At 40.3% G+C, this 25852-nt stretch overlaps 1 pseudogene; it reads right to left on the bottom strand.

The window, feature by feature from the left end:
- Window positions 1–3350: 3350 nt before the first annotated feature.
- Window positions 3351–3546, bottom strand: LOC145056250 (small nucleolar RNA U3; annotated as a pseudogene).
- Between the last annotated feature and the right edge of the window lie 22306 nt (window positions 3547–25852).

Genomic DNA, 25852 nt, shown 5'->3' with positions numbered 1-25852 from the left:
GGGGGAATACAAGTATAACACAAGGAAACTTGTGTTACAAACTATTGTTTATATTTTTCTTATACTTTACGTATTCATTACATGAAGATACCAACTACGAATAGTAAACGCTATTATCAAACATGTAATCTTTTAAAAGTTGTTAGTAACAAGGTTTCATTATACAAATAATATGCATATAAACTATGATAGGTATAGTTGTATGGAAATTACAGGTTAGTTCATTTAGAAGGAAAACGATATGAAAACAAGCATATAAATTCTTATAAGTATAATTTATGAGTCAATCCACTCTTTCTATCGTACAAAGTTATAAATAAAAAATGTTATTTTTATTTACTAAAAGATTTTTCAACATATTACTCATGAACTTGTTGTTATCAAATTATGTGAGACAACGGCTTTGTTTAGTATCAAACGAAAGTCCCCCACTTATAGTCAGAGTCTCCTGGAGGGAGAGCGTGAGTTTATGTATAGATCTATACGGGACTGACAATCCCACACCCTGACTGTTAGCTGCAATTGGAACGGAAGTTCTGGGGTGACAAATGTCATTAACTATCAGGATAGAAATCATATTAGTATGGTTATAAGAACTCGCACACGGAAACAATGACTCATGCGCGTAGTAATACTCAACTCAATCAAGCTCAAGGGATAATAACTATATAATTACTTCGTATTTACAACAGGGTTACATATGGTTTTTATTCGGTAGAATGTGGAATGTGTGACTTCCACCTCATTTCCTGTTCCTTGTTTGGTTGTGGACTTAGGGCAGAATCACCCAATCGACTGCCGTTTCAGATCTTAGTTATATATAACTTTTAGGAACTAAGTAATCATGATAGGGTATTATCAACACATTCAGAACTCAGGATAAACACATCTTCAACTAGTTTTACTTGATAATAAAACTACAAGTTATCAAATTAAGTATGACATATTTACTTACACTTACGGTCTCGAAGTATTTAGACTACATCTCAGCTTTCAAGAAAATATAGGATTTTCCAGGTTAAACAATATCACTTTACAAGTAAACTGTTTTACAAACTCATTCTTAGGGAAAATATAGGATTTTCCGGATCTAGTACATTCATTTCAGATACAACGAATCATATCTCATTTTATAGAAAATATCGGATTTTCTGGAAAACATATACAATAAGTTTACATATTGATGTGATCACTTAGTGGATATGTTTGGGTTATATACAATGATGATTCGATAGACAGTGGAACGTGTTATTTTCGCCTCATTTCTTGTTCCTTGTTTGGTTGTGGGCTTAGGACAGATCCACACATTTGATTGTCCATTCGATCTTTGATTATATATAGCTTGTATGCACTAAGTAATCATGGTAGAAACTAGTATTGGGCACTTTACGTTTGCAAATTCAAAGCGTAATATATCACTTTTTAAATGTAAGAAACATACAAATTTGCTATTAAGGCTTAAGACTACATCTCATATTATTAAGAAAATATAGGATTTTCTGTAGTAATACACGAACATTTTCAAGGAACAAAGAACTTACTTTCTAAAACAATATAGTTATGAACTCACCAACTTAAATGTTGATACACTTTCCAAATCACTTGTATTCTCAAGAAACTAGTAAACAGGTACTCACACAAGTTTCGAGAAGACGGAGCATAGTAGCTTCAAGTCTTGTTTTGTTATCTACTTTTGAAAACGATCAATCTATGTTATGTATACAATGTAAACACTATATTTTCAATATAATGGTTTTTGTTGCTTTGATTACTATTTTACATTTGTTATGATACTATACATGACGTCCTCCGCCCCCGAATGTTTCCGCCGTTCACGTTTGGGGGTGTGACAATGTCACCTATGTTATGGACACCCAGGAGGTGGGTAAGGAGACCGTGAGTGATGTGCCAATTGTGTGGGAGTATCTGGATGTTTTCCCAAAGGATTTGCATGGGATACCTCCGGAGAGACAGATGGAGTTCAGGATCGACCTAGTTCTAGGTGCGGCTCCAATAGCCAAGGCACCATATCGGTTGGCTCCTCCCAAGATTCAGGAGTTTTCTACACAGCTGCAGGAGCTATTAGACAGGGGATTTATCAGGCCGAGTAGTTCTCCCTAGGGACCCCCGATCCTGTTTGTGAAGAAGAAGGACGGGTCACATCGGATGTGTATAAATTACCAGGAGTTGAACAAGGTAACAGTGAAGAACGGTTACCCACTCCCAACGGTTGATGATCTCTTCAACCAGCTACAGGGGGCATCTTGGTTTTCCAAGATAGATTTGCATTCAGGCAACCCTAAGATTAGTGTCAGAGATGAGGATGTACAGAAAACTACTTTCCGGACTCGCTGTAGTCATTACGAGTTTGTGGTGATGTGCTTTGGGCTCACCAATGCTCCTCCCGCGTTCATGGATCTCATGAACCGCGTATGTAGGGCGATGTTGGATTGGTCTATGATAGTCTTTATCGATGACATCTTGGTTTACTCCAAGACGAAGGAGCAGCACGAGGAGCACTTGCAAGAGGTGTTAGATACCCTGAGGAGGGAGAGGTTGTACACCAAGTTCTCCAAGTGTGAGTACTGGTTGCACGAGGTGCAGTTTCCGGGGCACCTTGTCAAGCAGAACGAGATTTTGGTTGACCCGGGCAAAGTGGAGGCCTTGATGAGATGGGAGGTTCTGAAGTCTCCATCTGAGATTTGGAGTTTCCTCGGTTTATGTCACACCCCCAAACGTGAAATGCGGAAACATTTGGGGGGCGGAGGACGTCATATTTAGTATTATAACAATTGAATAGTAAAGAAAGTACACACCACCATAATATAAATATATTTGAAAAGTTTACATGATTGTACGTGTTACATGTTTGAATATCAAATATAATATGTTGATCCAAAATATGTTACTAACGCTAGCGCGTTAGTCTTCAAAAGTAATTGCTACCTGGTTTAGCGTTTTCCTGATAATACAAGTTATTTCAAAGAAAAAGTGTCAACAATAAAGTTGGTGAGTTCATAAGTAGTGTTTTGAGAAAATGTATGACATTCGAAAGTTCACCTTTGTTTTCCAGAAAATCCGATACTTTCTTATGAGTGTATGCAATGAGTATGAATGATTGTTGTATAAATTGTATGTATTTGAACCAGGAAAATCCTATATTTTCTTAAAAGTGAGGAGCAGTCTTAAATGTCCAAGACCGTAACTTGTAAGAAAATATGCCATGCTTAAAATAATGATGTATAGTCTTATTATAAAACAAAACTATAAGAACCTTATATTTTTATGTGATAATAACTGTAATATCACTTTTCTCGTGAAAACATAATATCATAATAATTGTCTAGTATTGTCTATCAGACAACCATGTAGCCATGCCAAGACCCATCAGATGGGCAGGCAACGATCATCTACTGAGCCATGGTCGGAACCATGAGAAACTCTGTTAATCATGCTCTAGTTACATGGTCATGGTTCATCAACCAGACATGGGTTTCTGTCTTCTTAGGAATCAAGAATACAGAGGTACGAGCCAATACAAGTTGCATACACATTTGCAGTGATAGGTTAACCATAATTATTCCTAGCCTTTGCATTTGAACTTGATTCATCATACGTGTGCTATTCCGAAATAGTATGTCGGTAATACTTTGGGAAGGTTGCAAAGGATATAGTACTCCTCACATGAGTGCTACGGGATTTTGAAACTAGAAACGATTTGGGAGTTGTGTCGGGTTTGTCGTTATAAATCGATAAAGTTTCGTTAGCCAACGGTGAAAGTCATGTACTTCTGGGATGTTATTTGGTGTTCTGCATTTCAAGTTTAAAAACTATTGGGTAGAATAGAAGGGCATGGTACCTCTCGCATGGGTATTTCGGAAGGGTTTTATTGGGGGATTACATCTGTCTGATTTGTGAGGCGACATTTTTTAGCTTTAGGGGTAAAGAATAAAACGGTGGTAAAACTTCGAAAAAGTTTCCAAGTTCAATAACATTGAACTTCCATAGATTAAGTCAACAAGGATAGCGTAGTGAGTCGCTAAAACAGTTTATGACACGAACTATTTACATAGCCCAAAGCATGGATTGGTAATGATGATATTTAAAGGAAACAAGAAGTCTATCATAATAGTTGGTATAGAAGTTACATAGAATTCGGAAAATTTGACCTTGGCGTAGGTCTACAACATACCACATAGGGAAAATTTGACAGCATAGAGGTCTAGTGAAATAGAAATTGTTAGACGGGGAGGTTTACATGAAAAGAGTACTACTTGGAGTACGTACAAAGGTTATTCCACAATCTAAAAGAAAAGGCGAGTAGATTGTCCTCTACTTGTGAGGGGAATTGTTGTGATTGGTACTTGATTTAGCCCTGGCTTCAACCAGATGTTGTTCCACTTCCCATACGTGTCTTTGAAGTGCCACTTAGTTCTGATGAAGATCCTTGGTCTCAGATCGACAGGCATCCAACTCCACCTGTAAGGCGTTATTACAAGACCTTTCAAAGTCCTGGTCCTCGGTCAGATGACGAAGACGAACTGTGTTGACTTTATAGTTAGCACGGATCACCCTGACTTTAGTTTGAGTTGCAGTTAGCTCTCTCTTCCAAGCTTTATTTTGATTTACGACTCTACCATGAGCTAATCCTAACTGTCGGATGCGAACTGTACTGACTCCAATGTTCGCATCATTCTCCTCGGTTCGTTGGATAGTTGCCCTTCCTTGCTCATCATTGCGGGCAATTCGGCGAACCAATATAGGAAGGACTCTGTCTGCTGAGCCTCCCTCACTCAGATTGTAGAAGCTCCGGTCTCCATGGTACGGAGGGATTGACCTTGTTCGTTGGTTCACTGCCCACAGCGGTGTTGGGCCCTGAAATCCTGATCGAGCATTAGGATTTTGGATCGGAGTCACTAAGGTTAAGTTATTGGTTTTGGGGTCGGTGTCGGAGTCTTCTTGTATTTCTTCCTCGAATCCTTCCATAATTTCCTCGGGATCCTCCTCTGGATCATCTTCTACCCATCCTCCATTGCCTTGGTTCGGGTAGTAAGGGTCCCCTGGTAGATGGTATCCGGCTATTGCGTATGTGCAAGAATAGGGATATAAGAATTGTATAGAACTAAGGCACATCAGGTTGAACCTCAAAGCTAAACTATTGTATGCATAAAATACTCCTATAGTATTCTAAATGTTATTTTTGATTCTAAGGTTTATAAGTTTGGTAAGTTTTCGAATTGTTGTCCACTGTAGCTATCCCATGGCATATGTTGGTCGGCTCTCGGACAAATATAGTTGATCAGGCTATATTCATCCCAGTCCCGATTACATATTCCAAGGCATACCTGTATTGCACAACTCATCTATAATACTTCTATATTGTTTTCATTTTGATACTGACCCTGTTATCCAATGTTTGCATGTATACTTTATAAAAATTTCATAATAAAAGTATAACTCTCACTCAGAGTGTTTTTTCCCAGTTGCGTTTATAGTTATATATCAAAAATGGTTTTGATATACTAGTTCACTATAAACAATGCTCTGATACCAATCTATCACACCCCCAAAACTGAACGGCGGAAACGTTCGGGGGCAGAGGACGTCATATTTAGTATCATAACAATTGAATAGTAAAGAAAGTACACACCATGCACCATAATACAAATATATTTGAAAAGTTTACATGATTCTATGTGTTACATGTTTGAATATCAAATATAATATGGTGATCCAAAGTATGTCTAACGCCAACACATTAGTCTTCAAAAGTAGTTGCTACCTGGTTTAGCGTTTTCCTAAGAATACAAGTTATTTCAAAGAAAAAGTGACAACAATAAAGTTGGTGAGTTCATAAGTAATGTTTTGAGATAATGTATTCCATTCGAAAGTTCACGTTTGTTTTCTAGAAAATCCGATATTTTCTTATGAGTGTATGAAATGAGTATAAATGATTGTTGTATAAATTGTATGTATTTGAACCAGGAAAATGCTATATTTTCCTAAAAGTGAGGAGCAGTCTTGAATGTCCAAGACCGTAACTTGTAAGCAAATATGCCATGCTTAAAATAATGATGTATAGTCTTATTATAAAACAAAATTATAAGAAGCTTGTATTTGTATGTGATAATAACTGTAATATCACTTTTCCCGTGAAAACATAATACCATAATAATTGTCTATCTAGTGAGTTTTCATAACCGTAATATGATGGGTTTGCCTGAGCGACATTTTCAGGCGTCGAAATAATATGACACTTGTCACCCCGAGGACTGTAGATAACAGTCAGGGTGCGGGATTATCAGTCCCGTATAGATCTATACACATTTATCATGTTCTCCAGACGAGAGACTCTGGTTATAAAACAGGGCTTTCTAGCGGTACCTTGATAGGTATAATGAAGATGAATGACTCACGGACTCTCAATTAAGTCACATATTCATGAAAATGTGCTTTTGTCTGAAATGATTACCCTTTCTATAGTATGAATAAAGGCATAATAATGAGTTGTATTTACTTGTAAAATACATAGTGTTATAGTTGAAATGGTTACCCTAGATTTGATGTAACATGCATGTTTACAAATAAAACATATTTCTATTTATAAAACATAATGTATCTTAATATAGTAAAGTTTCATTGTGAGATGTTTTGTATGTTAATAACATCCTATGATAGTTATAAAAATAGCATGAAAAGGACATCAAGAGAATTGTGTTTCACACGATTTTAGTCATATGTTTACTTGTATCCCCACCCCCTTAAAAGCATTTAAAAGGGTATTTAAAAACATAGTGATAGGGGTATGAACTCACTTGGTAGAAGTGGTAGCTTGAAGCAGGCGAGACTTAACTCGAGCAGTACTTCGACTGGGGAAAGTCGATTTCTCAAGAATCTGGGGGTTTTTGGGACTTGCATCGTGAGCCAACAGTAATACCGGGGCTTTAAGGTAGCTTAGAGGGGCTATAGAGGTGTTTAAGGGTGAAGGAGTTGAGAGAGAATCAACAAAACCCATAGCCCTAGCCTCCTTTTTATAGTTCTAGGTAGGGATGAGATTTAGAATCGGAAAACCGGACCGGAACCAGAATCGGACCGGAACCGGAACAGTTAGAACCGGAATATGTAAAACCAGTCTGGTTCCCAGGGTTAGAGAATGGCTCTATCCGGGTTCCGGGTAATTCGTGTTTCGGGTCCTACGGGTCCGGGTAAACCGGGTTTAAGAACCGGAACCGTGTTAGGAACCGGAACCGGTTTTAGGGGCCGGAACCAGTTTCTATGGAAAGTTTAAAACATGCATAACTCATTCGTTTGAAGTCAGATTGGCATGGGTTTTTTTCCATAGTATAGATTATAGTTTTTACATCATTTTAGACTATAATTTTGTCATTTTTGGGTTTATATTCATTGACTTATAGTCTCTCAAAGTCGGGTTATCAAAACTGGAAATTTTATGTTTTTCAGCTTTTTTTTTTTGTATTCTATGATAATTTTAAAACATGCATATCTCATTCGTTTAAAGTCGGATTGGCATGAGATTTTTTCCATAGTATAGTTTATAGTTTTTACATGATTTTAGACTATAATTTTTTCATTTTTGGGATTATATTCATTGACTTATAGTCTCTCAAAGTTGGGATATCAAAGCTGGAAATTTTATGTTTTTCAGATTTTTTTTATATTTTGTGATAGTTTTAAAACATGCATATCTCATTCGTTTGAAGTCAGATTGACATGAGGTTTTTTCCAGAGTGTAGCTTATAGTTTGTACATGATTTTAGACTATAATTTTGTAATTTTGGGGTGTTTATTCATTGACTTATAGTCTCTCAAAGTCGGGATCTCAAAGCCGAAAATTTTATGTTTTTTAGCTTTCTTTGTATTTCGTGATAGATTTAAAACATACATATTTAATTCGTTTGAAGTTGGAATAGCATGTGGTTTTTTCCAAAGTGTAGTATAGAGTTTGTATATGATTTTAGACTATAATTTTGTCACTTTTGGTTTCATATTCATTGATTTATAGTCTCCCAAAGTTGGGATATCAAAGTTGCGAATTTTTTTTTCTCAGCTTTATTTTTGTATTTTGTGAAATTTTAAAACATGCATTCAACCCACTTTACCCGGTTCCCTGGGTTTTTCGGTTTTAGACTCACTTTACCCGGTTCCATTCGACCCACTTTGATATTTACGGGTTTTCCGGTTCTAGACCCACTTTACCCGGTACCTTTCCCGGAACCCAATCGAAACCGGTTCCTATATACTGGTCCGGTTTTCGGTCCTAAAAAATCTCGTTAACCGGTTCCTAGGTTTTCCGGGTCCGGGTCTACCGGTCTGGGTTTGGACCCACTCTCATCCCTAGTGCTGGGGGCACTCACGAACGTAGGGCGTTCCTTTAGGGAACGCAACGCGTTCCCCTTGTGAGGTCAGCGCTTACGTATTTTCCTCTGATGGACAATGGGATGGTTCTGGTCGAAGAACACAGGGCATTCCTTCTTGGACCAGCCTCGGATTTTGTGCCCCGAACTTGTTAAATCTATAACTTTCACGTACGAGCTCCGATTTCGACGTTCTTTATATCCACGCGTAGGTGAGAAAATTCTCTACAACTTTCGTTTAGACTCTGTCGGCTAATTCTGAATTTATTTTTATTAATATATTTTTAACAGGCCGGGACTAGAAAAGTCCGTTAAAAATCCGTAATTTCTTCATCTGACGCCCGTTTTCGTCAATACTTTTACCGTTGTATTACCATTGATGAGATCTTCGATTCTCGTTTAGGTCGCGTTGGCTAAAAGTTGCTCGATCTCTATTTTGAGTTTTTAGATGTCTACCGCTATGTCCGAAACTTCGAAAAATCATAACTTCATCATATGAAGTCAGAATTGGGCGTTCTTTTTATGTATGTTTACGGTTTAATGATATCTATGATTTTCATTTAGATACCTAAGGTTAAAAAGTATTTTATTAAAACTTTGCGTTTTAGGCTTAACAATGTTTTACTGGTTTTATTGCGAATCTTCGATTGGTCATAACTTCTTCGTTATAACTCGGATTTTAGTGTTCCTATATTTTTGGAAACCTTGTTACGATATCTACCATTTACTACATCCCGATTATGGTTGCTGAATAAATTTATTTTTAACCTGATTTTTGCTGGTGTTACAGTTTAGTAGGCTATTACCGGAGATTCATACAGGACCTTTCCAAGGTAGCATTACCCTTGACCTGGCTAACGAAGAAGGCCATTGTATTTTGCTAGGGGCCTGAGCAGCAGGTAGCGTTTGAGACGTTGAGTCAAGGATTGTATGTGGCGTCTATCTTAGCCTTGCCATAGGGCATGGAGGATTTGTAGTGTATTGTGATGCTTCAATCTCAGGCTTGGGCACAGTATTGATGCAGAGGGGGTTTGTCATCGCCTATGCCTCGAGGCAGTTGAAGCCTCACGAGGCGAACTACCCGACACATGATCTGGAGTTGGGGCGGTTGTCTTTTCCCTCAAGATTTGGCGGCATTAACTTTATGGGGTTCGTTGTACCATTTACACAGACTACAAGAGCTTGAGGTACCTCATAGATCAGTCAAATCTGAATATGAGGCAGCGTCGGTGGTTAGATGTGGTAAAGAATTACGATTGTGAGATCCTTTACCACCCGGGGAAGGCCAATGTTGTGGTCGATGCACGTAGTCACAAGGCAGCCCCGACCAGAGACATCTGATTGAGGATGACAGTGGTGACTCAACTTTTGGAGTGGATCTGAGTGGCGCAGGTCAAGGGTATGAAGGACGAGCACCGGAAGTGTGAGCATATCATAGGCTAGGTGGCCTCGTTTGATTATGACAACTGTGGGCTACTGACCCTGCATCGGAGGGTCTCGGTTCCTTACTGGGGCGGGGTGCACGAGGTTCTGATGGATGAGGCCCACAAGTCGAGGTTCTACACCCATCTCGGGGCGACGAAGATGTACATGGATCTTAGACCTGATTATTGGTGGCCCCGCAAGAAGCGGGACATAGCTTGGTACATGGAGCGGTTCTTGACCTACAGGAAGGTAAAGGTCGAGCACCCGAGGCCAAACGGAAAACCGCAGCTGGTGGATATCCCTGTGTGGAAATGGGAGGATATTACTATGGATTTCATCACGAAGCTTCCCAAGACCGCACGGGCAGTGGATTCTATTTGGGTTATCGTGGATCGGTTCACCAAGAAAGGAGAGCATTTCGGCCGAGAAGCTGGCCGACATCTACATCAGAGAGGTAGTAGCTCGACACAGAGTGCCAGTTTCTATGATTTCTGACTGAGATGTATTGTTCACTTCCAGATACTGGAAGAAATTTCATGACGAGTTGGTTGCTCGTCTACATTTTAGTACGACTTTTCACCCCCAGACGGAAGGTCAGAGTGAGCGGACCATCCAAACCTTGGAGGACATGCTGTGGGCATGCGTATTAGACTTCTGTGGTAGTTGGGATACCTACCTTCCCTTGGCAGAGTTTTCCTGCAATAATAGCTACCACATGAGTATCAACCGTCCTCCCTTTGAGATGTTATGTAACATCCCAAGTCAGAATCAAGAGTTCAGGGGGTAATGTGTATGTTGGGAAAAGAGGAACTCAGCGAGTAGGAGCTGCAACTCGTCGAGTCTAAGCATGTGTCGGGCACATGTTAAGTGACTGGACTCGCCGAGTCGGAGGCTGGACTCGATGACACTGTGCTGGAATGAGAAACCCTAATTTCTAGGCTTTGCACCCTATATAAGGAACCTTAAGCCCCACCCCAGCCTCTTTAGCACTCCCTTTGACGTCCAGAAGCTTTCCCCATCAATTTCAAACCCTAAATTGAGAGTGAGAAGGATTTAAGTGTGTTTTGGAGCTTGTAGAAGAAGGATACTTGAAGCAAGAGTTGGTGGGATCATAGAGGAGCGAAGTGGATCTGATTTCCTTGCTTGTTGGCATCAGATTGAAGGTAAAAAGTTGTTGCCTTGACTTTGTTGTGCTTAAATTGTTCATAGATGAAATTGTCATATATGAGTCTCTTTCCGAGTATTGGGTTCAGATCTGAGGTTGCTACTACAGATCTAGACGGGTCTTGACTCATGAATCTGGAAAGTGATAGCTTTGGGGCTTGATTGAGAGTGTCCTTGCCTTAAACCTTCATTTTTAGCTTGTTGGAGCTTGTTGAGCCTTGCATGCACGTAAAGTTGGAAACTTTACGTGTGAATCTGACCCTATGAGTCCAGATCTATGTATTGGAAGCAATGAAATGGCCTGTGATCGTCTGAATGAAGATGTCACGAATGGACTCGGCGAGTCTGGTAGATGACTCGGCGAGTCGGGCTATGGATCAAACTTTGAGTCGCGTAGTAACTTGGCGAGTCGCATGGGTGACTCGGCGAGGAGTATGATGATAAGCTTGGACTCGGCGAGTCTGGTAGTGAAGTCCTAACCTTTTCTGGTTGAGCTGTGAATCGGTGAGTTGAGGGATGACTCGGTGAGTTGAGCAGGAAGGGACTCAGAGCTTGTTGAACTCGACGAGTCTTGGGGCGACTCAGAGAGTTGAGTCGTGGCTTGGGGGGTTCTGAGCATAGGAACTCAACGAGTCAACGGGTTGACTCGGCGAGTAGGGTCAACCAAGAAGGTTGACTTTGACTGAGGACTTTGACTTAGACCAAGGGTTGACCAGTTGTCTTCTAGGGGTATTTTGCTAATTATTGGTGTTTATTGGTTTTGGTTCTTTGGTAATGATCAGTGGTGGAGTTCGTGCTGGTGGTCGAAGCAGCGTGGTCTTATTTCTTCAAGTTGGCCGTTGCAGGTGAGTTATCATCACTATATCGACAGGGTCTAAGGCACCAAGGCTGGCCCTTTATCGGATGGGAATCCGGGTAGTTGTTTGTTATGTTATTGCTTTGTTATGTCTGCATCCTAGTATTTAGGATGGTATATGTTAGAGACCTGGTTAAGGTTGGTATCCTGGTATTTAGGATGGTATATATTAGAGACCTGGTTAAGGTCGGTATCCTGGTATATAGGATGATGCTATGTTAGAGACCTGGCTAAGGTCGGTATCCTGGTATATAGGATGATGCTATGTTAGTGACCGGTTAGGTCGGTATCCTGGTTAGGATGTTTCTATGTTATGTGATCTGCTAGATCGGTTGATTAGTTGTGAATTGCTATATGATTATATGTTTATGTGCATATGGTTGTTGGATTGGGGTTGGGTTGAGGCGGGTCCTGCTTTGTGTTGTAGGCCAACATACCCAGGGTGGACTGGTTAGACCGATGGCCCGGCGAGCGGTCTGGATGGGCTGAAGGCCCCTAGAGGGCGGACGAGACGTGTCGAGGCTCAGAGAGTGGACCAGACAGACGGAAGGCCCGGTATGGGCGGACCATTCATACTGTAGACTCAGAGAGTGGACTAGGTGGACTAAAGGCCCGGTGTGGGCAGACCAGTCATACTGTAGACTCGGAGAGAGAGTAGACCGAGTGGACTGAAGGCCTGGTGCAGGCGGACCAGTCACACTGTAGACTCGATATGCATGGCTGTTCTGTTATGTTATGATATGATATGATATGTGTATGGTACTGTGGTTGGTATTTTGGGGGTAACTCACTAAGATTTTGGGCTTACAGTTTCAGTGTATTGTTTCTGGTACTTTAGGAGACCGTGGAAAGGCGAAGGCGTGATCGTACCGCTCCTCATGTTTTAGGACTTATGTGTTATGGTTCTAGGAAATGCTCTAATGTTTAAACTAGTTTGTAAACACATGTATGAACTCAATGGTTTGGAATGAAATAAAATGTTTAAAATTGGCTCAAATTTTTGGTCGTTACATGTTATATGGGAGGAAGTGTAGAACCCTGATATGCTGGGGTGAGGTTGGGCAGAGGGTCATGGGGAGTACCGAAGTGGTACTCAAGATGACCGACAGGATCCAGCAGGTCAGAGGCAGGCTTCAGACTGCTTAGAGTCGACAGAAAAGTTATGCCGACAAACATCGTTCAGACCTGGAGTTTCAAGTATGACATATGGTCCTCCTGAAGGTGTCACCTAGGAAAGGTGTCATCCGGTTCAGGAAGTGAGGAAAGTTGGGCCTCAGGTACATTGGTCCTTTACGGGTTATAGCTCGGGTGGGAAGGTGGCGTATAGGCTAGATCTGCCATGTAACACCCCGAATTCCAAAGCCCTAGAAAGGAAAGAAAACCTCAAAATCAGGAAGTGACTCGTTGAGTTGATGGGATAACTCGATGAGTAGGAGCCTGATTTGGGTCGCGGGTTAAGTGACCTACTCGACGAGTCAGAGGACTGAATCGGTGAGTTGGTCAGAGTTTGGGAAACCCTAAATATGGGCCTTGTACCCTGTTTAAAGAACATTATAACACTATGATGCGACATCGGCTTCGACCACCTGCTCTGAGGATGTTCTTCCACGCCGGAGACGGATCTGCGAGGTCACAACAGACAAGCCCATTAGAGCCGCCCCAGGTACTGTGCCCCGGGAGCAGACTCCGACGGTCAAGTTAGATCATCTAGTATATTTGAGATGGTCCTACATAGCTGGAGAGAACCATCTTGGTGCTGGTGGTGGTGTATGGTGGTTGACTGCAACGGGTGGCAGCTAAGCCACCCGGCCGGAGTATAGTGTGGCGGCTGAGCCATGGGGAATGTCTAAGGTGGAGGCTAAACCAAAGGGAAGAGTCCAAGAGAAAGGTCCCCCTTCATGGAGGAGGCACTACTTTTATAGTGGAGAATTAGGTCAAGGAGAATTAGGTCAGGCCTTGGCCCAGCCCAATTCAGGCCCAACTAGCAAGGAGCTGGGCAAGGCCGCCCGGAGGCGCCGGGCGGGGCTGGTGGGCGTGCATTGGGAAAGGCTGGCAGGAGAGCGCCAGGCAAGGAAGCGTCGAGCCGGGCCGGCAGGAGAGTCCCCAGCATGGCTGGCAAGGGAGCGCCAGGCAACGCTGGCAAGGGAATGCTAGCCAGGGCAGGCAGAGCGCGCCTGGCCAGGCTAGCGCTCTAGAGCAGTCTATGCCATGCTAATGGACCATGTATCATCAAGTCACCCTATCCTGATGTTATTAGTAAGCGTCCAATGACATTGGACTGGACTTAGTCATATAAAATGTGTGTCGTCAAGTCCCCCTAGTCTGATGTGATTGGGTTGCTAACAATCAGATCGGACTAGATAAAGCACCAACGCATTAAATAATAGAGATAACAGCCGAACCTCGCCCACGAGACCCGTGGGGTTGTGCGATGAGCCAAACATTGCTTATATAGATTGAGGTGACTTGATACTCCTTTATTGAGAAGAGTGAAAGTTGATCCGCGCGATGCAACGTAACTGTTGTTGCAATCATGCGGACCGAGGCTGCTAAAGATTGTTACATGACACTGATTTCGATAGAATGTCGGGTCGAGGTAGCTAAAAAGCGTAACCTCACCATACATGTAACGCCCGTAGATCAGGGATAGTCAATTTAGAGACGATAGGCGTCAAAAAGTGAATTTTTGATGAAAGATTATTTAGAATGAATAATCTTAACTAAGTTGTAGTATATGTTACAAGGATTCCGTACATATAAAGAACGCCGAAATCCGAGTTATAACGAAGAAGTTATGACCTGTCGAAGTTTCACGATAGAACCGGCAGGACACAGCGCGACGTAAAAAGTGAATTTACGTTAGAGTGATATTTAGCCTTAGCAATCTAAATGAAAGTCGTATACTACATTAAACCATGAGCGTGCATAAAAAGAACGCCCAAATCTGACTTCGTATGAGGAAGTTATGATTTTTCGAAGTTTCGACTTAGCGGTATGCAGCCCGAATACTCGATTTGAGACCGAGCAGTTTTTAGCCGAAAAAATCTAAATGAGAATCGAAGATCTCATTAATTGTAGTAAAATGATAAAAAGATAGGCAAAAACAGACGTCGGATGAAGAAGTTATGATTTTATAACAGAGTTTTCCTGTCCCGGCCTACTAAAAATAAATAATAAAAATAAATCAAAATTAGCCGACGGAGTCTAAACGAAAGTTGTAGATCGTAGTCTCACCTACGCGTGCATATAAAGAACGTCGAAAACGGAATTCGTATGAGGAAGATATGAATTTTTGAAACTTATTAAATATTTTCGATATTTTATTTATATATATATTGGCCGATATTATCCGAAAGGGGGGGAGTCAGCGATCCTATCCAGGTTACGCCCCGCGTAACTAGGATTTACGCCCTGCGTAAATCGACCTTCCAGCCCCTATAAAAGGGTGTCGAGGGCAGCCGAGTAGTTTGCTCATTTCTTCCCTTTTTCTCGCGTTTTTGCATCGTTTTTCGTGCAAGAATTGCCTCGAAGCCCCGGTATCATTCCCGAGCCCCGAAGCAAGTCCCGAGGCCCCGAAGATCCCGAGAAGTGCAATTCCCAAGCCGAAGCTCTGCCCGCGAGGAGTCCGGTTTTTGTGAAGATCTTCCAGATCTGCCGAAGAATACTACTTCTACAAGTCGTAGTGCTGTCCGATCATCTTCTGATCAAGTGAGTGTGTATTTACTTTCTTCTAACACATAAATATTAAGTATTTTCTATAAAATACGTGCTATGTGTATAATATAAAGTTGTTTATATGTGTGGGTCTATAGTCCCTTTCATAAACACGGGTATAATACAATTATTGTTTGAATGTATTAATTATATGTTTGGGAGAGTGTGTAGTTACTTTCTTCTAACACATAAATATTAAGTATTTTCTATAAAATACGTGCTATGTGTATAATATAAAGTTGTTTATATGTGTGGGTGTATAGTCCCTTTCATAAACACGGGTATAATACAAGTATTGTTTGAATGTATTAAGTATATGTTTGGGAGAGTGTGTGGTTACTTTCTTCTAACACATAAATATGAAGTATTTGTTATAAAATACGTGCTATGTGTTTATATATTGTTGTTTATTTGAGATGAGTATGGAATGAATGTTTTATATAGTTTTTAAATGAGTTAAACTGTATATGTATTTTATATCTACAAATATGTTGGGTAGAACATGGGTAGATGAGATAGTTGGTATGTGATAAAATGATGAGGTATGAAAGATGATTAAGAATGATATTGGTAGATGCACCAATTAAAGAATGTCATAAAACTAGCAGATGCGCTTGAGAATAATATCGGTAGATGCACCAAGTAGTGAATGTCGTGATCTTGGCAGATGCGCCAAATAGAGATTGTCATAATAAAAGTAGATGCGCTTATAGGGTAATCTTAGCAGATGCGCTTATAAGATAATGTCGGCATATGCGCCTAAAAGAGAATGTCATAAACCTGGCAGTCGCGCCTCATAGTGTATGATGTAATCCTGGCAGAGGCGCTTAAAGGATGATGTTGGTAGATGCGCCTTATGTAGCAATAGATTTTGTGCTAATTCCTTAGGTCAATCCTAGGAATGGATGAATGACGGGTAGTTGAATTCTTAGGGTAAAATCCTAAGAAATAAAGAAGATAATGGGGATGGGTAATTGGGTTGATTGTTTGATGGTTGAATATGATAATTATATTATTGTGGGTTGAAAACCCTATATGCTCACCAGGCTCCCAAGTCTGACCCACTCAGTTTTCTTTGTATCACAGGTATCGATACGAAGATATATTTCACGGAGAGATTAAAGGAGATGTAAAATCTTTAGTGTAAATAATGTAAGTTTTGTTTATGCTTATGTGTCTGTATCGGAACATGGCATCCCGAGATTTTGTTATATAATAAAAATACATTTCTCTAAAGAAATGCTTTAATAAATCTTTATCATATTTTGGGAACAAATTCCACAACTGTTTTCTTTAAAAGATTACTCTGATTTTAAAAACCAAGCATAAACAAATCGGTCTTTTCTGGCCGAGAAATTGGGGATGTCACAGTTGGTATCAGAACATTAGTTTAAGCGAACTAGGAATTTGTAGGAAATTTCTAGACGTAAACTTAGAATGCTAAGTAATGATTGTGAGGAGTGTGTCTAAAATATGTTAGGTAGTACACCTAAATTGACACAAGCACTAGTTTATTTTAGGAATGATGCCTAAAATGCTTTTATGTGCAAAATGTTTTGTGTGATAGCTATATTGATGTTATTATTTGTTTGGATCTATGGTCTGTTGCCGACCGGATCTGGAAACCTTGTGTGGTTAGGATTCTAAGCGTATGGCTACGATATTAGAACTAGCATATAAACATTTCGGAGTGATAAGGGCGATTTGAATATCTATCGTGAATGAGGATCTAATTTCACCTTATTCGGTGCGTAGATCAAAAATGGTGAGAACAAGAAGTGGAGTTGGAAATTCTGATGAAAAGAGGAATCAACCACCCATGATTGAGCAAATACCTGTCGTAGCAGCAACACCTGAGCCGATAACAATGCCTGGTGTACAATTGATGATTCAAACGATGTTGGATCATCAAATGGAGGAGACTAGGCAGTTGCATCAACAGAATCGTGAAGAACTGTCAATTCATGTGGAAGAGCCTGAATTAAATGAAGGGCACTCGGAAGGTGGAAACTTCAATGGGTCTGTTGGTCAAGCCAACCCACCGATAGTTAGGCAACACAACCATGATGGAAGGAATGATGGAATGGGATGCAAGTACAAGGACTTTCTAACTTGCAAACCATCGACCTTCAATAGAAATGAGGATCCGATTGGAGTTATGGATTGGATCTCAGAAATGGAGTTAGTCTTCATGACTTGTGGCTGCAGAGGCAAGTTGCAGACTATCTATGCAGTGCGTCAGTTCCGAGGTGGAGCCTTTCAATGGTGGAACACTCTAGGGAAGATCCTAAGACCTAATGAGCCACTGCAACTGACCTGGGCAGAGTTCTTGGTGCAATTCAAGTGCAAGTTCTACTCGGCCCAAAACCTGCTAGAGTTGGAGAACAATTTTCTAATATTGAAGAAAGGCAGCATGTCAGTGGATGAATACACTAATTCCTTCACAGAGAAGATGGAGTTTGCTTTGCGCATCGTCCCAGATGAACTGACAAAAGTCGACCGGTACGCAAAGGGACTCCCTTGGGAGTATGCGGTGCCAGTGCGTCAGGCACCTACTCTAGAGGCAGCTATTTGGGCTGCCAAGTCTGTTGAGAATATGATCAAGGGGAGGACTGACAGTAAGGTTGAAGTTGGCGAGAAGAGAAAGTTAGAAGGAACTTCAGGTTCTAATGAGAAAAGAAAATCCTCGAAGTCTGCAGGGGGAGGAAGGGATGAGGCAAGGTGGTGCGATAAGTGCAAGAAGAAGCACTCAGGAAAATGTGGCATGGAGGTGACATGTTTCAAGTGTGGAAAGCATGGGCATTACACCGATGAATGTATTTTCAACAAAAAGGTGTGTTACGAATGTAACGAAGAGGGGCACTTCAAGCAAGACTGCCCAAGGAAAAATCAAGCAGCAAGGCTAGAGGCGCCGCCAAAGCTAAAGGCAAGAGCATTTCAAATGATCTTTGAAGAAGCAGATGGCAATGCAAGGAATCCGGAATAAGGGTCTTATATCTAAAGATCAAGTTATAAAGTAGCGATATGAAAAGTATCATGTATGTTGCCTATTAAAGGCATAGGATAGGGTGAACTTGAACTTTTGTGTAATCGTTTCAAGGAATTAATATAAACCTTAGTTTTGCTAACTGATGTGTTGAATGATTGTCTGATTTTCTTGTATGGTGACTTGGTCGACTACGGGACCATACTTGGGACGAGTATGAGTAGGTGTGAAAGGTAGTAGATGCATATACTACCGGAAGCACAGGACTCACACTTGGATCAGGGAAAGTCACAAGGTTACCAAGAAGCTAGTGATTGATTCCATTTTATTCTGGTATGTCGTTACCATTGTTTCGGTAATGACTAGTAAGATGGTTCTTGTTCCGACCTTAGTGGTCATGTTTAAATTTGAGTTCGACTACGAGGAGTATGTTACGTGGTCTAGAGGACCAAGTTAGATGTAACATCTGACTTAAGTCAGAAGGTTGAGGTTAATGCAATTGATAGTGTCGCGCTCGTTGTTAAAAGAAGTTGGTAGGTAGAAATGCTACATGCTGAAATGTGATTATATCACATTAGAATATGAAGGAAGGTATATTCCATTTTGGAATTTAACTCTAAGAGACCTGAGTCTAAGCATTGCATCATTCGATGAGAGGTCAGTAGAGCACGACCCATCAGTTTGTTACAATAGATAAAGGAAAGTATTTATCCTGAGAAGAAGAAGGAGTCCAAAATAACGACTTATTTGGTAACTCGAGGGTTACGATTGAAAGTACAACATAGTATGATAAGCAGATGCAAGATTGGGCATCGTTTGCGGTCAAGAAAGCCATAGAGTTAAATACTCTTTCGAGGAAACATAGAATTTAAGGTTATTACCTAGGATGAAGAGATAGCGTATGGAATCATTGTAAAAGTTCTATTTTCGTTGATGATTCCGGGACGTAATCATCCTAAGGGGGAGATAATTGTAACGCCCGTAGATCAGGGCTAGTCAATTTAGAGACGATAGGCGTCAAAAAGTGAATTTTTGATGAAAGATTATTTAGAATGAATAATCTTAACTAAGTTGTAGTATATGTTACAAGGATTCTGTACATATAAAGAACGCCGAAATCCGAATTATAACGAAGAAGTTATGACCTGTCGAAGTTTCGCGACAGAACGGGCACGACACAGCGCGACGTAAAAAGTGAATTTACGTTAGAGTGATATTTAGCCTTAGCAATCTAAATGAAAGTCGTATAATACGTTAAACCATAGGCATGCATAAAAAGAACGCCAAAATCTGACTTCGTATGAGGAAGTTATGATTTTTCGAAGTTTCGACTTAGCGGTATGCAGCCCGAATACTCGATTTGAGACCGAGCAGTTTTTAGCCGAAACAATCTAAATGAGAATCGAAGATCTCATTAATTCTAGTAAAACGATAAAAAGATAGGCGAAAACAGACGTCGGATGAAGAAGTTATGATTTTATAACAGAGTTTTCCTGTCCCGGCCTACTAAAAATAAATAATAAAAATAAATCAAAATTAGCCGACGGAGTCTAAACGAAAGTTGTAGATCGTAGTCTCACCTACGCGTGCATATAAAGAACTTCAAAAACGGAATTCGTATGAGGAAGATATGAATTTTTGAAACTTATTAAATATTTTCGATATTTTATTTATATATATATTGGCCGATATTATCCGAAGGGGGGGAGTCAGCGATCCTATCCAGGTTACGCCCCGCGTAACTAGGATTTACACCATGCGTAAATCGACCTTCCAGCCCCTATAAAAGGGTGTCGAGGGCAGCCGAGTAGTTTGCTCATTTCTTCCATTTTTCTCGCGTTTTTGCATCGTTTTTCGTGCAAGAATTGCCTCGAAGCCCCGGTATCATTCCCGAGCCCCGAAGCAAGTCCCGAGGCCCCGAAGATCCCGAGAAGTGCAATTCCCGAGCCGAAGCTCTGCCCGCGAGGAGTCCGGTTTTTGTGAAGATCTTCCAGATCTGCCGAAGAATACTACTTCTACAAGTCCTAGTGATGTCCGATCATCTTCTGATCAAGTGAGTGTGTAGTTACTTTCTTCTAACACATAAATATTTAGTATTTTCTATAAAATACATGCTATGTGTATAATATAAAGTTGTTTATATGTGTGGGTGTATAGTCCCTTTCATAAACACGGGTATAATACAAGTATTGTTTGAATGTATTAAGTATATGTTTGGGAGAGTGTGTAGTTACTTTCTTCTAACACATAAATATTAAGTATTTTCTATAAAATATGTGCTATGTGTATAATATAAAGATGTTTATATGTGTGGTTGTATAGTCCCTTTCATAAACACGGGTATAATACAAGTATTGTTTGAATGTATTAAGTATATGTTTGGGAGAGTGTGTGGTTACTTTCTTCTAACACATAAATATGAAGTATTTGTTATAAAATACGTGCTATGTGTTTATATATTGTTGTTTATTTGAGATGAGTATGGAATGAATGTTTTATATAGTTTTTTAAATGAGTTAAATTGTATATGTATTTTATATCTATAAATATGTTGGGTAGAACATGGGTAGATGAGATAGTTGGTATGTGATAAAATGATGAGGTATGAAAGATGATTAAGAATGATATTGGTAGATGCACCAATTAAAGAATGTCATAAAACTAGCAGATGCGATTGAGAATAATATCGGTAGATGCACCAAGTAGTGAATGTCGTGATCTTGGCAGATGCGCCAAATAGAGATTGTCATAATAATAGTAGATGCGCTTATAGGGTAATCTTGGCAGATGCGCTTATAAGATAATATCGGCAGATGCGCCTAAAGGAGAATGTCATAAACCTGGCAAAGGCGCTTAAAGGATGATGTTGGTAGATGCGCCTTATGTAGCAATAGATTTTGTGCTAATTCCTTAGGTCAATCCTAGGAATGGATGAATGACGGGTAGTTGAATTCTTAGGGTAAAATCCTAAGAAATAAAGAAGATAATGGGGATGGGTAATTGGGTTGATTGTTTGATGGTTGAATATGATAATTATATTATTGTGGGTTGAAAACCCTATATGCTCACCAGGCTCCCAAACCTGACCCACTCAGTTTTCTTTGTATCACAGGTATCGATACGAAGATATATTTCACGGAGAGATTAAAGGAGATGTAAAATCTTTAGTGTAAATAATGTAAGTTCTGTTTATGCTTATGTGTCTGTATCGGAACATGACATCCTGAGATTTTGTTATATAAAAAAAATACATTTCTCTAAAGAAATGCTTTGATAAATCTTTATCATATTTTGGGAACAAATTCCGCAACTGTTTTCTTTAAAAGATTACTCTGATTTTAAAAACCAAGCATAAACAAATCGGTCTTTTCTGGCCGAGAAATTGGGGATGTCACATTACAGTCTCAAAGACCGTTGTCAAGCTCCAAAGTCTGTAAATAGATATAACGTACTTTGCCCATGATTCTCGCGTTCGAGTCACGACTGAAAGTTGTTTATAGAAAATGAACACTCTTAGCGTCACGCACGCCCCCTGGTGAGGGGGACGAGACCCGTAGCAAACACCGAGTGGGGAGTTATATTTCTATGCCCACTGAATGGGAACTTTGAGTGACTGGTCAGCGGTGCACACTTCACAAGTCCCCTGTAAATGCTTTATAGACCAGGCTTTGCTCCGTGAGTTTGATGTTGGCGCACTCTGAGTGTCGCAGCGTTGGAGCGATTATCTGAAAAGACAACTCGATCAAATAGTTAGTATTTTCTTTAAATTATAAACCAATTGATTTTCTGTCAGGGATCTTTCGAAAGGTTTCAATATTAGTAGTAGTACACTATTCTTCTCCCCCCCCCCCACCACCCTTTTTTCTTGAAAATTTTGCAAGAGTTTGAGTCGCAAAACATTCTGTTGAGCGAAGCATGCGGTGGGCGAGTATCAAATTGCTGATTTTTGGTTTGCAAAATTGGGTCATTTTTTTATGTAGCCCGACAACTTGAAATAACCCATACAAAATATCATAGCCCATATGTCGTAGGAGGAGCCCAAGTGTGTTAGAGTCCAAAATCATTTTTGTTTTGTTGGGCCTCGCAAATAATGTAGCCCAATGACACGAAGGAGCTCATTTGGGAGGAAACCAAAATAAATCACAAAGAGCCCAAAACAAATGTGTATGAGCCCAATTACTTTTCTCTTTGAATGTGGGCTATCTGATTATTAGGGCATTGGCCCATTAATTTATTATCACTTTTGGAGGACTTTCCATCCGCCTCCCGCTCCCCCCCCCCCCCTATATCACCAAAGGAGAAATTGTATCTTCATGACAACCGGGATTGTCTATTGGTCCTGGTGGGGCAGCTAGCGGCAACCGGTGGTCGGTATTGAAGCTTCTATTGTTGTAGGTTGACAAGACAAAAGGCCAACATTCGTTGTCATTATTGGAGGTATTTTGTTATAGTCGCAAGTGACTGCTAGTGGTTCGAAGGTTGATAATGGCGATCGGTGGTTGCTGATAGTCATTGGTTGGCCCGGTGGTTGTTGGTCCGGTGGTGACTTATGGAGATTGCAACAACGAGCACGTCGGAGGCGTTGTGCCTGTGGTCTCCGGCGGTGATTCCTTCTTCTTCTTTTTTCTTTTTGTTCTTCACCGGGATTCAATGGTGCAGCAGAAATCAGAGCAACGACTTCTGAAGTCCAATTATTGGCGACGCTTCGCTAATCGTCGGCTAGAGGAGATACGCTGGTGACGGAACAGCAGGTTGAGACTTGTGGCGACGATTGCTACCGGGGGAGGAGGTGATCGGTATGGCCAGTGATACTAGGTTGCGCTTGTTATCTGGTCGCCAACGTGGAATCAAGAAGCAAAAGCTGGCGGGCGCTGTCAGCGATTGAAGGTTCGTAAGATCTGGGTTGAGTAGGTGGACTGGCGGAGCTAGGTGCGACCGGGGATTGAGTAGTTGGGGCATTCCTACCAGAGAAGTTGTTAAGCCAGGGATAACCGGGAGCTGCTAGTGTTTGTGTTTGTCACACCACAAAACAGGAAAGGCGGAAACGTTCTGGGGTGGATGACGTCATGTCAAGTATCACAACACATGCATTATAGTAATCAAAGTACAACAACCATTGCATTAATAGTAATAGTTTTATATGGTTTACATTACAATACATTAAAGTAATACAAGAAAATATATAGGTACAGCTTGGTACTAAACTGTCTTCGTCAAAAGCTCCGAGGGTATACCTGTCTAATGCTGACCTGAGAATACAAGTTATTTGAAAAGCGAGTATTAGCATTTTTACAAATGTTGGTGAGTTCATAAGTATTTAGTGTCATTTTTATTCAAATAACTTAATAAAAGTGGTAGTTTTAGAGTATCCATTATATTAGAGTGCTTTCCAGAAAATCCTATATTTTCTTTAATAAAAGCAGTCTTCTACCAAGACTGGACGAAGTTATGTGGTAAAAAGTAGTTTTCCCTTAATCGCTATCATTATCAAAATACAGAATTTGATTATTAAAGAAAGCAAGAGAAATCAGGGAAATAACAAGCTGACTAAGGCAAAAGGAATCATAGACTCCAGGAGAGTATCGAACAAGCGACACGCCTGGCTCAGCCTAACAAAGGGAGACACAGACCCCAGATGGTACCAATTGAAAGGTACAGCTAGCAAGGTCTAAAAACAGAGAATACAGACCCCAGACAGTATCAAATGAAAGATACAGCTAGTAAGGTCTAAAACAGAGAATACAGACCCCAAACAATATCGAATAAAAGATACAGCTAGTAAGGTCTAAAACAAATAATACAGACCCCAGACAGTATCAAATGAAAGATACAGCTAGTAAGGTCTAAAACAGAGAATACAGACCCCAGACAGTATCGAATGAAAGATACAGCTAGTAAGGTCTAAAACAAAGAATACAGGCCCCATACAGTATCAAATGAAAGATACAACTAGTAAGGTCTAAAACAAAGAATACAGACCCCAAACAATATCAAATGAAAGATACAGCTAGCAAGGTAACAGTGTGACTCTGAGAGTGGGCTTCCAGCATACAGTGTAAAATACCGTTACCTTAAGGCCATGAATTATAAGGTAACCTCGGATACTCGTAACCATACTAACCAACACTAGAGTACCTGACGCCCTGCAAGCGTCTATAAAATGTGACATTTGTCACCCCTTGGCTTGGTAGGCCCTGGACTGTAGCTAGCAGTCAGGGTGCGGGGGTGTCAATCTCGTATAGATCTATACACACAATGTCCGCTCTCCCTACAGGAGACTATGGTTACCAACTAGACGACGGAGAAGGCCGAGTCTCGAAGATACATCCCAAATAGTGGGTAGTGGGTTTCCAATATTGAACTAGAGGTAGAGACTCATAACTGAACTGACTAGAGTAAACCTATATGTCTATGCTCGTATACATAATATATAACTAATGAATCAAACGACCTTCGGATGGCCATTCGATCCCACCAGACCACATCTCAACGAAGAAAAGGAAATAGGGCGGACAAGCCTTTCTAAGTCCTTCAATCATTATTTATATGCACCTATACAAGCACAGGCATACATCTAACTACGTCTGAGTGTGTAACAAGTGGAAACGTATCGTGAATTATAACCGAATCGTGATGTATAAACGTATAGTGTGGAATAACCAAATCGTGATGTATAAACGTACAGTGTGGAATAACCAAATCGTGATGTATAAACGTACAGTGTGGAATGACCAAGTCGTGATGTATAAACGTACAGTATGGAATAACCAAATCGTGATGTATAAACGTACAGTGTGGAATAACCAAATCGTGATGTATAAACGTACAGTGTGGAATGACCAAATCGCGATGTATAAACGTTATCAATAATAAGTGTATAACGATGTAGAAGTGACAACAAGTGAAGTAAGAGCGTCTAACAGGTATAAGATACTACAAGTATAAGCAAAGTAGAGGTAATAACAAGTATAAATGCATCGCGAAGTGAAAGCGTTATCAAGTAGGAACTTTAACTAAGAAGGAGTATCAAAACATGGAAGAAAAACCTTTATTCTTGGGAAACTCACGACAGGGTATTCTTTTGTAAAATAAGTTTGAAAACCTTTAGAAATTCTTTGGAAACTTTTCATAAACCAGTTTAAAATGAACTTTGATAAAACAGTATAAGTAAGCGTTTTGAACAAGTGAAAACCTTTTGGAAAACCATTTTTAGTATCCCACTTGGTAAAACATTTTTCAGTGTGGTAAATCCTTGTGCATGCGGGTTATCAATCACATGTGATTGATATGATAACTGGCATGTTTAACTTGTATTCCCCCTATAAAACATGT

This window comes from Lactuca serriola, chromosome 5, assembly GCF_051521515.1.
Source record: "Lactuca serriola cultivar US96UC23 chromosome 5, Lser_US96UC23_V15, whole genome shotgun sequence".
Classification (NCBI taxonomy): domain Eukaryota; kingdom Viridiplantae; phylum Streptophyta; class Magnoliopsida; order Asterales; family Asteraceae; genus Lactuca; species Lactuca serriola.
The sequence above is the reverse complement of the archived record's forward strand: the minus strand, read 5'-3'. Positions and strand labels throughout refer to the sequence as shown.